Raw genomic sequence first — 13,212 nt, 5'->3', positions numbered from 1 at the left:
TATCTCAAAGTAGAGGAGACAATATATTTGCAAATAGAGTTTTTATTAATGTTTGATATCCGACGAAATTAAGTACAGAGACCGTCTTCGAAGTAGATAATTTTTTAATTTGCCGCGTTTAAAGAACTCACATTTAAAGGGCTAGATCACTCAAGGTCATTGGAGCCTACAGCTAAAGAATAAAAGAATCGAGACGAGTGAGACATCTTATACTTTCCTTAATCTTTGTCTATACGCCGAACACGATGACTCATCGTCAATTGCAGCGACAGAGCAGCGCGGATCGCCACCGAAACGTCTAGAAACGGAAGTCGCGAATGGGGGTTCCGGAGAAGTCGAAAAGCGGTGACATAGGGCTTCGAGGAGGAGCACGTGGTGTTTAAATAGAGTCCACCTTTGGGGAACGGATCATTCAGCAAGTGGAGTCAAGAGCGTCCAGTGAAATTCGCCGGAATAATTTCTGTACACAATCGTTGCAATAGTTAATCGTGTAAATTCGAGTTATTAAGAAACAGTGTTGTGCAGTATCTAGATACTTGTATCTAAATAAAGTATCTAGATAAAATCGAATTTAAGCACAAAATATCTGTATCTAGATACAAAATTAATCGTGCAGATACAGATACATTTTTTATTTCACTTTTTTTTCAGTAGTTATTAGTTGAGTTATACTATAGTAGTAATTTTTGATACTTCATGTTGGTGATTTTGGTCACATAAACAAAAATAGAGGTAAGAGGTCCACTAATAGTGTTCTGTCACTGAAATTTTCATATTTTAAATACCATCATTTCCTACATTGTAGCCTTCAGTACTTATACATATTAAATATAATCCTGAGGGGTAATACATCTAAGCCATGGTAAGATGGTATTTTAAAAACCATAAACCACAATTCATTATTCACGGGGTTTACGCTTATCGGGGCAATGCATTTTATCTGTGTACCTGAGCAACCCTGGTCCGGTAGGCCCGCTGGTTGTGTTTGTGTTATTAAATAAGAGTAATGTTACATAATGATTAATTTTTTCAATTAGCACAAATTAGTTCTGTAATCGACTAATCGAATGTTCAATACATACATTTCTCTAGCATAAATCGCATATTTGTTACTGTTTTATACTTTATTTTTCAGACAAATGTAGCATCTTTTCCTGTTGCCACATGTGTCATTTCTTCACTTTTTCATTGTTGGACCTAACGCCAGGCGGGCTTGGCAGGTCCGTTTTGCCCTAGAATGTGCCGATTATGTTTAAGTGTAAATCTTGGGCAATAAAATCAATATTTTTACAACCCTCGGTAGAATAATTTATCGTGCTATATTCTCAGAAATCGTGAAACGAGATTAAAAAAAATGAGTTTCAACAAAAATCTGAAAATTTAAAGTTGCACTCTGGTGATTCCGGCCTGCCAAGCAGCGTTTGATCCTAATTAGGTAAGTATAAGGGATTTAAATACCTTTCTAAGAAATTGTAGTTATTTTGGCTTAAACGGAACCAACAATTCTTCCTAAAGTCGCACCGGGATAGACGATTACCGGACATGGTCATAAAAAGATCGTAAGCCGATATTGAAGAATAATAATTTATGACAGGTTGCCGACAACAGACTTTCAGCATAGAATAATCATTTCCCGTATTCTTTTGAAATATTAATTTTAATGCTGGAGATAATTATTAGATATACTCAAACACAATTTGGACACTGTAGTATGCGAATAAAAACAAAAAAATATATTGTTTTTAAGCGTACGTAATAAATATTGCACAATTTGCGACACATCAAACAGCGAAGCGATGGCCTATTTGCAGGAAAAAAGAAAAGATTTTTCAGTCTTGAATAACTCTGCTACAGTAAAATGTTTATTTTTTAAATTTAATACCACAATCCCTTCTTCTGCACCTGTGGAACGGTTGCTTAGTAGCGGAAACCAAATTCTGACACCAAGAAGAAATAATTTAGGTGACAATATGTTCGTTCGAAATGTTGTTAATTTTAAAAAATTCATTAAACAATACATAAAATATACATAAACATGTTTTCAGTTATTTTATTTGCTAAAGTTTCAAAAAGTATCTGTTTTCTTGTATCTGTATCTAGATACATTTCGAAAAAATCGAAAACAATCTGTATCTAGATACTTTTAAAAGTATCTGCCCCCAACACTGTTAAAAAATAAATTGTTGAGTTTTAATCCACGCCAATTTTTATTCGCCCGTACAACGTAACAATATGTAGACGCTCTCTACACATTTGCGAAACAACACTGATTCCGAAAGACAGGTGGGCAATACAAAAGGCTAAAACTGCGGTAAACAAAAAAAAAGCTATGCGGAATGTCATCAATTCGTAGTTTAAAGTACAAAAAAAGTCATTTACGGTGTGAGTGCAGAACTATTGAAAGTGATGTATTTCCAAACTGTCTAAAAGAAGCCTAGTTATCCCGATATATCGCGTTTTTGCTCACCAGAGACGCACTATTCGTACAGTCACAAATCTAGATTTTAGAGAAGACTGTGTGGTGACCGAATTTAAATCAAAGTTTTCGCGCTGAAATTAATTAACAGCGGCGCGAAATCACATTTAAATAATTTCAATTTGAAAAAAAAAAAATTCAATCACGAAAAGGGAATCGTTAAACATAAGCAACCAAATAGACATGTCGGGTTTAATGCATGATCATTGAGTTAGATGGCGGCACGTAGCGCTAGGGAGATTTCAGTTAGAGGGTTGGTAGAGAAACTGCATGGCGTAGATTCATTATGAATGTGCTGGTGTGAGTGTAAACACGTGGTAAGCGCTAGGCTTAAATTAGTTGGTTTGGTAGTTAATAAAATGGGAGGAAGCCTTTGTTTAACGACAATCAATCGTAACTGACGTCACTCTTGTTGTCCCCAACCCGCGCGGTTAATTCTTGCGGCCTTTTAATCGGAGAAATGCGGATTTCCGGCCGACGCAGACACGTGCTGTAAATTTGTTTCTTTGTTTGTAAATTCACCAATCAAGTTAGTTTTTCTTAATAGTTAGCTAGTGCAAACACAGTTTAACAATCAGGATTATTTAAATAAACCACTTGCTAGAAGATTTCATGAAATTCACTTAGTCAGGAAAAACACTTTGTTGTTTAATTACGAATTGGTTTCTGGATGCATATACGTAAGTGTTACATTATAACACTTCTAAATTCTTCACACAAGATTGCTAATAGTTCATTTACGGCAGTTAAACAAGTACATTATACTGCGAACTGGCGGGAGGGGTTTAAAATGTTTTCTTCCCTTAGGCGGTTATCATCGTTATCATGATTAATTCATCGGGGCATGCCATCACAACGCTACAGATTGATTAATTCATCGAGGCATGCCATCACAACGCTACAGATTGATTAATTTATCAAGGCATGCCCTCGCAACGACTTTAAGATTTACATCACCCAGACGCTTTTTCCTCGCAACGACTTTAAGATTTACATCACCGAGACGCTTTTTCCTCGCAACGACTTTAAAATTTACATCATCGAGACGCTTTTTCCTCGCAACGATTTTAAAATTTACATCACTGAGACGCTTTTTCCTCGGAGCGATGATTGGATATTTTTGTGTTTGTTTATTATGTGTTTTGTTGGGGGTAACCAGTTCGCGGTATTTTAAACTCTCAAAGTAAATTGTTTTTTTTTGAAGTAACCAATCACTTAGATCAAGACATAATTTAACATAATGTAAAATCTTTGTTTGAACCGTTGATAAAGTGTGGCAAATATCAATCTCCTGTAAATTTTGTTAACTTGCAATTTTACCACCTCATACTATATTTCTAATTAACAATTTTAACCTCAGTAATTTTATTTGTTGTATAATTTTAATTGCACGTAAATTTCATGTTCTACAGTTTTATCCTCACATAATATTTTTATTTGTACAAGTTTATTACACACCAGATCATCTGTTTGATACATCTTTGCTGAGTTCTGTTTTGTAAATACTTTGTCGATGAATGTTTCTATCATATAAATTATTTGATGTCCAACCTTAATCTCACATAAGAATTATTTGTTGTTCAAGATTTAACAAGATTGTATGGCGAATCTAAATGTTGTTTATTGCTCTTTGAAACTTTAACACTTGTTCAGTTGTTGTTAATATCAGAGTTTTAAGAGATTGAATATTTTAAAATGGAATCGAGGTTAAATGACACAGAAAACGTGGCAGAAGCGAAGTTCGGTTCCTAGTCGAGCTGGCGAGATTTATCGTGCCACCTGTACAAGTCCACAGGTTTGGATAGATTCAGGGGCTGCCGCCGATGATGTAAATTTCTCGGCTTCTGCCCATAGCCGAGATCTCTTGCGGGTCGGACGACCGTAATGGCCTAGTTCCGCAGGGCACGTTCGTAATGGAGATATGCGTGTGGGGTAGGTTTTGCGATAGATAGAATCACCGTCGTGGGGGGAGAACAGCTCCAGACCGGTAGCCCAAACTCCGCTTATGCTACAACGCCCCAGGGGTACTTTTGTTGTGCTCATGGAGGAAGGAATATATATTATATTATATATATTCCTTCCTCCATGGTTGTGCTCCTGTTAACTGCCGTAACTTAAAAAAAAAAATCTGCTGCCACACGCCTGTAATAACTTGTGTATTTGCATCCCGTCACTTGATTCAGTTTTTGCTTTGTTTTTATTAAATTTCTGATATTCAAATATTTGCAGTAATTCCAAACAGATGTATAGAATTTCCGTTTGTTCGTTTTTCATATGTGTATGTCTGTCAATTCGCGAGTGTTTTCTTTCATATATCTTAAGGTGTTTGAAATGTAATATTTCGGTGAATAAAACCCCAGGGGTTTTTGGGAATGAAGACCGATGACGCCGTGGCCCTGCGGAGTCACCAGAAGGGCACGCTGAGTCACTGTCGCTCTTCGTTTCTTTTCCTCCTAAGGAAGGATTTCGACCTCCCTAATTTTGTCTATTATTTCTTGCGCTCTCAACTCACATGCAGTATATGCTCACTTGTATGAAAGAACGTCTTCCCGCCATTTTTCAAAAACAAAAAAAACACAACGTAGGTTCCTATTTGTTAGACGACCACAGCCAAGGCCAAATTTTGAATTTTTGAATTTTTCGCGGGCCTCTCAAACTTTTTCAAGGTCAATTTAAAGGCGGGAAGTTTGGGTTATTACAACTGCAAGAATGTTTTTATACATATGAAAAATATTTACGCTTTTTTATATATTTTACGTTGAATTTAATTTAAGTTACGTCGCATGGTGAGATTCACGACCACAATACAAGAAATAAAAATCATCTATTCTTGTTATTACGAACTGCATAACAATTATTTTCATCTCTCAACTTCTAAATGAAATGGCTGTCTCAATACAGAACAATTTGAAATAAATAAATAAATAAATTTGTGGTGATTAAGATTCAGAAGAAAACCCTTAATTTTAATAACCTAACAATGGAAATACTTAAATAGTTGGTTGGTCTTCTTATTGATAACAGTGATAACACACCACAACTGTATGACGTGATAACAAAATTTTATTATCCGTGACAATTTTCTCGATTCTTGTAAGTTATAAGACGTATAAGTCATGAGAGTCATAACGGACTGAGAAAATCTGGTGTTCCCGTACCTATTAGTAATGATATCACCTTATCAGGTACTCAGAATATACAGACATGACAATCATGACATAACAAAAAATTGGTCTAAAGACTTTAGACAGTACGTCCCTCGCTGTCGGAAACTTGACGATTGCATACCTATTATTCTTTTTTTTTGCAGTAGATTTCAAAGCATTCGGTTGTGTAGTTCCTCAGTAAATCAATAAAATAAATTTACGCATTCATTCATTTTTTTTTGAGTCACTCTTTATATGCAAATCCAAAAAAATATGAACGGAATGATAAATTACAAGTCCAGACTCATTATATTTTGTACATTTTAACAAACTTTTGAGCTGATGTCATCAGTTTTTTGGAGGAGATGAGCAAATAAATTTTTACTAAAATTTTATCATGCTTATCATAACTATAAACCATCTGCAAGATTTCAAAGCATTCGGTTTTGCAGATTCAAAATTAAATTGCAAAATGTTGTTTCATAATTTTGATTTTTTTTTTTTTCAAAAAACTGGACGTTTCGGGTAAAAACGCAATTTGGAATCATAAACTACATGTGTAGGACTATGTTATTTTATACAATTTAAAACCCATTTACTATGTACAATTTTGAAGTTACGTCATCGCATTAGTGGTGGGGATGATTAGACCAATTTTGGTTAGCGTTTTACCATCTACTTGATATTCCTAATATAAGTACAAAATTTCACAACAATCGATCCAGTACTTTCGGAGATTATCTGTCTAATAAAAATCCGGGACGGCAGACAGACGGACAGACGGACAGACAGACGGAAACGGGAGACCTATTTCTTCGTCCTCTAGGGGTGATGACAGATCGAGAAAACGTAAAAGTAGAGTCGCGGCCAACGGACTCGATTGCAATACTTCCTTTGCTTACGCTCGGGAAGTAAAAAGTTGAGTAATTTGATCACCGATGAAGATTCCCATAAAAAAAAACGATATTTCTATTATCACAAAAAAAAACTGATAAAAAATAAACAAGGTAACTAATTGGTAAATGCACCTTATACATGCTATTTGTATTTTGCAAAACTTTATGAAAATAAGTAGTCCAGTAATTTTAGATTTGATATAACATTTATTAAAGTTTCAAATCGTCTACTTGATGTCGTTTTGGTTTTTTTAGCTGCCCCTCTACTCATTTATTACTGCAGCCTAGTTTCTCTAAAAGCCATCATGTGTACAAACCATATATTTTTTTTGTTGTTTCTGAATCTGAAATTCTGTCAATTGTTGATTCGTCAATCTTGAGTAAAAGCATTTTTTACTTTTCAGAAAACGTAGCACAAACTTTGGTTAAAAAATATTAGAATAAGATAAAAACAATATTTTTAAATAATATTTTATAGTACAGAAATATCATAAAAAATAGTGATTGAGTTTTAGGAACCCACGATAATGCATAGCACCAGGTCATCTTCTGAATGGCTATATTATTTCAGGTAATCGCTACTGATATAATTCTGAAACAAGACATTTTAATATTCAAAAAAATCAATAAATTTAGTAGTATTACCTTCTGTGCTACTTGTATTAAACTTTCACCCATTTTTCCTCCAGTTTCCATGACTAAGTCATGGAAAGATCCTCTTTTTTGCAACAGTATGTAAGGGTGGTCAAACTCTACAGCCCTGCCATTATCCATTACCAACACCTTATCAGAATCCATGATTGTATGCAATCTGTGCGCAATAGTCAAAACTGTGCAGTTCGCAAAATTAGTCCTTATAGTCCTCTGTAACAACTCGTCGGTATGAGGATCAACATTAGCAGTAGCTTCATCCAACATTAAAATTTTATTATTCCTCAATAGGGCTCTCGCTAAGCAGATCAGTTGCTTTTGACCAACACTAAAGTTAGAACCACCTTCCGACAAATTACTGTAGAGACCTGCCGGTAAATCTACAATAAAGTCTTTTAATTTTACTTCTAAAACATTCCAAATTTTCTCATCTCCATATTCATCAAATGGATCTAAATTTTTCCTTACGGAACCGGAAAACAGAATCGGTTCTTGTGGAATAATTGAAATTCCAGATCTCACGGAACTAAGGCTCGCAGACTTAGTATCTACATCGTCTATGAAAATATTGCCTTCGAAGTCTACCAGACGGAACAAGACTGATATTAGCGAAGATTTTCCAGCCCCTGTTCTACCAACTATTCCGACTTCTCGTTAGGTTTGATGAGTACATTTAAATTTTTGAGAACATAGGGATCGTCTGACGAATATTTCATGGAGACAGATCTAAATTCTATTTTGCCGTGTTGCAGCCATTCTAGTTTAAGTTTTGTGGTTTGGTTGTCACTTTCGCGTTTAACATCAATGTATTCGACTACTCTTTCCACTGAAGTCATTTGGTTTTCTAGTTCACTCCATCGTCTCATTCCCCACTGGAACATTCCTGTTAAACTCATTCCTTGAGTTATGACAAAACCCACATTTCCAGCATACGTTTCTATGAAGGAAGAATTTTAGCTGGAATGATCAAAATTTACGTACTAACCTTTAGTCAATGCGATGACAGTTATGAGTAGGACGTAGATAACACAGACAATATCCAGCCAAGTGGCGAAAGCTCGATTGCTCCCTAAAAACATGTAAAACACTGAAGAATGTACGTTTTGATAGTTGTCCAATTCTTTTTCCAAGAGTAGTTCAGCGTTGCATGCTCTGATTGTGGTTAAACCCTTCATGGATTCTGTAAGGTGAGCAAAAATAGGACTGCGATCTAAAAAGATATCAGACCACTAAAAGAAATCGTCAAGGATTACCGAACATCGTACTCGTAGACTCCATCCGTTTAATACTCCTACTGGTTGTAAGGAAAACCATTCTAATAAAATACATAATGATACTGATTGCTAATGTAGGAATTAGGGTCCAAGGACTAATCATACATATTACTCCAAAAGTACCGATTACCGACAATGTTAGCTGAAACATTTTTCTCAGTAGTTGACAATGTCGAGATATTTTATTGTGTATTTGTTACCTGCAAAACATCCATTTGCAAATCAGGAAGAGCCTCATCTATGGTTCCAATGTCATTAGAAAACCTATTCAATATTCTTCCAGAAGAATTGGTATAAAAGAATCTCATGGTGGCCTTCACAGTGCTCGTAAACATTTTATCATGCAGATTAACAGATGCTACCATACACCCTCTAATAAAAGACATAGATCGAACAGTAGCAAATATTATCAACAAGCCAATTATGCCTGCATACAAATAAATACAAATTGTTTTTGTAAAATAAATGTCCTCAAAGTAAAATTCTGATGAGTTGTTAAGTGATATGTTTTGACCTAATCGTCGTTGTTCTAAATTTACCCTTCAAAATAATCTATATGAGTAACACACGTGAACTCAGACAGTAGACTTACCAAAATGTGATAAAGTAATCCGAACCCTTGGCAAAGATTTCAGTTAAAACGAACAGTAATATCATTAATAGAAAAATACAGTAGGAACCACCAGCGCGAATAAATCTCATGTAAACCTCTTTTGATACCTTTCCAGATGTTCTTTTTTCTTCTTCTTCGTTTTGTTCTGGCTCTTCTTTTATATCTGTAGTTTCATTTGCAACTACAACGTCTTCATGGTCAAAATTTTCTTCATTATTTAAAACTTTGCTGAAATCTTCACCCGATGCTTGTAATTCTTTGTAACTACCAGAAACTGCTATTGAACCGTTTACTACCAAATAAATGTTATCTACTGAACTTAAGTACTGTATTTGGTGTGTTACAAGAACGACACATTTGCCTTTCAAATAGTCCTTGATACAATGTTTGAAGATATGTTTTCCAACGCTTGCATCAACTGCTGAAAGAGGATCATCCAGCAAATAAATATCAGCATCTCTGTACACAGCTCTGGCTAGATTAATTCTAGCTTTTTGACCACCGCTTAAAAGTATTCCCCTCTCTCCAACAACTGTGTTATCACCATGAGGAAACTGACCTAGATCTTCTTCTAAAGCACACACTTTGATGACTTTATGGTATTTGAGTTTATCCATGGGTGCACCAAAAAGTATATTTTGTTTAACTGTACCAGCAAACAACCACGGTTCTTGATTAGCGTATGATATTCGACCACCGGTTTGCACAAAACCTTCGCTTACAGATAACTCGTTGAGGCATAGTTGCAGAAGACTAGATTTCCCACTACCAATTGGTCCTATAATAGCAACTACTTGACCATCTTCTACAGTAAAGTTTATATTACTCAGTGTATTTTGTTTGGATTCTTTTGACCATTTAGCAGTAGCTTTTTCTATCCTCAAACCAATTTCTTTGCTTATAATGGTATTGCAGCGAACTTCTTCGAGGTTCAAGAAATTTTCGAATCTTTTTATAGCTACATTCGATTGTAAAATATCAGAAACGGCGTCTGGAAGGTACAGTGAAACAGAACCCATCAGCATTTCGTAAAAGGAAGCCAAGACAAAAACATATTGGGCATTGGGGCTATTTCCAGTTAGAACATAAGTGACAATGCAAAGGAAAATTGCAGTTCGATCAATGAAAAACGCAAATGAAGTGGTTAAAGCGTTCAGGTAGGTTGCAATTTTGATTAAGTACATTTCTTTTCTGGAAGAATTTATTTAGTTTATCGATTTAGTTAATGTAAATTTACCTTCTAATTGCATCTATAAGTTTAACAAATGACTGCTCCCAGTTGTAGACCTTGATTACTTGGATCCCTGAAATGATTTCGCTCATGTAACGAATTCTTTCGTCTGTTTTTAAAGCTATTCGCAGTCTATAAAAGGCGGCCTTTTTACTTAAGAGTACTGTGAATAAAAAAGATGTATTAATAGCTTTTCAGTTTGGATTATATCTTTACATTGGAGAGGTGTAAGTATCAAAATGAATACGAGTCCTGCTAACGCTGTAGGTCCTGATATGTAATACAGTATGCACAATATAAGTACCGCTTGAAGAGGAGAAGCCCACAGTGCATTGAAAGTTCCATAGAATAATACTAACTGATGAATATCATTCGACAACAAATTGATAATGTGGCCTACAGTGGTTTCATTTAAAGCCTTTTTACTAAGCCGTAAAGCTTTTCGATACAATAAAGATGATACTGCAACCCTAACTTTCATCGAAAGCTGCTGAAAGTGGATCATCCATGCGTGTCCAACAACCGTATCAATGAAACTTGCTATCACTATAATAGATGCATATATTATAGCATCATCTTTAGATACTTCTGTCTCAGTGGGCAAATAGTAGCCCATTAATTTTCCTAAAGCTACTGGCCGGCTAATTCTAAAACAAATTGTTATTATTATATACGAAAATTCTTGATTTGTTTTACTTGATGATAAATTCTATAAAAAAATAAAGGCTCATTGATATTATAGTGTCCCATTTGAAAATTTTCCATATCGCTTTCCATAACGAAGGTTTAACACTTTGATCCAACTGCTCGTTCCACGCTTTTTCTAATTTACCTACTAATCTACTAGCATCATGACGTTTTAAAGTTTTATAGATATCTTCTTCTGTTAGTTCTTTTTTAAAACCAGTCTTAAACATTGGGATTGTCCAACTAGAAGTGTGCAGGTAATAATACAGATTTTAACCGTATTGCTAAGTTTACCAGAAAAATAGTTCAGAGAGGAAGTTAGAGTTTTCCTGAGGATGTGATTGTAGTTTGTACTTGTTAAACACACTTTTTCCTTCCATAATGCAAAATTATTATCACAGTCAAGTTCTAAAAGGAGAGGTTAATAATAATTTTTTGCAAAAGTTTATTTAGAGCTTATTCTAAAATAGAGATAATAACCACTGTGAATTTACACGTATTGTACCAAACAACGAATGTGCCGCAAGGTAGACAAGGATTTAAGAGAGCTTCACTGATGGGTACCATAACGCAATTGATGTAAGTAAAACCTTACTATAAATTTTACAGAAAAAAAAGTGTCAGTGCTGTATGTAACTGTCTAGGTAATGATAATTCAAATATGCAGGAATTATAAATATTTCACACGTTACTAGATGTATGAAACATTTATGATATATATAATTTGGATTAGTATTATATATCGCATTCACGTCAAATTAGCCTTCTGTTTCACATTTTGTTACTATATTTTTTGTTTGAATCGTTGTGTAATATTCAAATTTTTACCTAATTTTTTACACATACAAAATTTAAATAATTACCACTAATAATTAATAAAGTACCAAGTGCTTTTAATAAAGACACTGTTGTAAAACTGAATTACTGCTAGCGGTCACTATTCAAACAGGACACGATTCCAGCCAAACACAGCGACTAGACGTGCGGTTTCCATGACAACTGTGTAAACAAAACATGTAAGGTGTCCGCTTACATCTGTACATGTAAGTTTTGATACATTTGATACAAATGGAGCGAGATAATGACATTAGTTTTGATAATTAGAACACAAACTTCCGGATACTTTTTTAAATATTGAAAATTATTATTTTGCTATGTCTAGTATGTTTGTGGACGTTGTAATTTTGGCGGGAGCACGTGTTCTTGTGCCCCCCTGGCACCAGCCGCCCCTGGTATTTATACAACTGAGTTCAAATTAATTTTAACTTATTTAATGCAAGAAAACTGCATGGATGAATATTTTCAACTGCGGTGACTTAGTAACAGATGTCACTTGCTTTCATGTCTTTTCAGGAAAAAAAAGACTACTGAAGCTGAAATCATTGATTGGAGAAATAACCTATTTATTCACTGTCGCATGACACAATCTACGTGAACAAAGTAAAAATAAAAAACGTGCGAAACTTCCAGCTGCAATTATTTAGGTGTTTACAACACCAGGCGATTAAGTGCTCAAAAACGGATAATACATACCAAAATTAACTTTAAAGGCAAAGACAGTGATCAATTCGATTTCTCAGTCTGCTAACAATTTTTTTAATCACGTCTTTAGTTCACAGTATTTGACGAACAACTGATTTGTGAACCATACATTATATCTAAGCAAACCTCATTATTTCTAAATTGTCTAATACTGCCCAACGTTGTGAAATATTATGTAATATTGCCGCTCATTGGGAAATTAAAAATGTCCTTGATACCTGTCTTTTAACGGTAAATGAAAATTGTTAATCCAGCGGAAACATCTTTTTTTTATCTTATCAATGTGTGCACAATTCTATTATTGTTATTTATTCGATTTGCGCTTTCAACTCAAAAATCGGTCATTTGATCCAAGGCCAATTAATGCTAGTCCTGGAATGTCAATGTCTGGATCAATGAACGGTTGAGTTAGACGAGGATAATAAACAAATTGTAATTAAGTCTATCATAGAAAGTTATTTATTAAATACAAAATGTTACAGCATACTGCACAATGAAGTTTTTTTTTATATTATTTGTAAAATAAAATACAATGCTTCATTGGAAACCTGATTGGGGATGCTATATTACGAAGTATTGTCCTGTCAGTTCTATTAATGTTAAGTGAAAATTAACTGCTTAATGCAATACATATACCTTAAATTCTTAATTTGTTTTGTTATACATAGGTCCGTCAAGATGAATAAAGATTGTTTT

The 13,212-nt window shown here is 34.5% G+C and overlaps 1 pseudogene; it reads right to left on the bottom strand.

Annotated features, from left to right (window-relative positions):
• Positions 1-6,972: 6,972 nt before the first annotated feature.
• LOC135129803 (probable multidrug resistance-associated protein lethal(2)03659) lies at positions 6,973-12,584 on the bottom strand (annotated as a pseudogene).
• Positions 12,585-13,212: the final 628 nt, after the last annotated feature.

Source organism: Zophobas morio, unplaced genomic scaffold, assembly GCF_036711695.1.
Source record: "Zophobas morio isolate AGI-343-1 ecotype UQ-CSIRO unplaced genomic scaffold, CSIRO_AGI_Zmor_V1 ptg000017l, whole genome shotgun sequence".
In the NCBI taxonomy this organism is placed as follows: domain Eukaryota; kingdom Metazoa; phylum Arthropoda; class Insecta; order Coleoptera; family Tenebrionidae; genus Zophobas; species Zophobas morio.
Note: the sequence above shows the minus strand (reverse complement) of the source record. Positions and strands in the feature narration are given on the sequence as shown.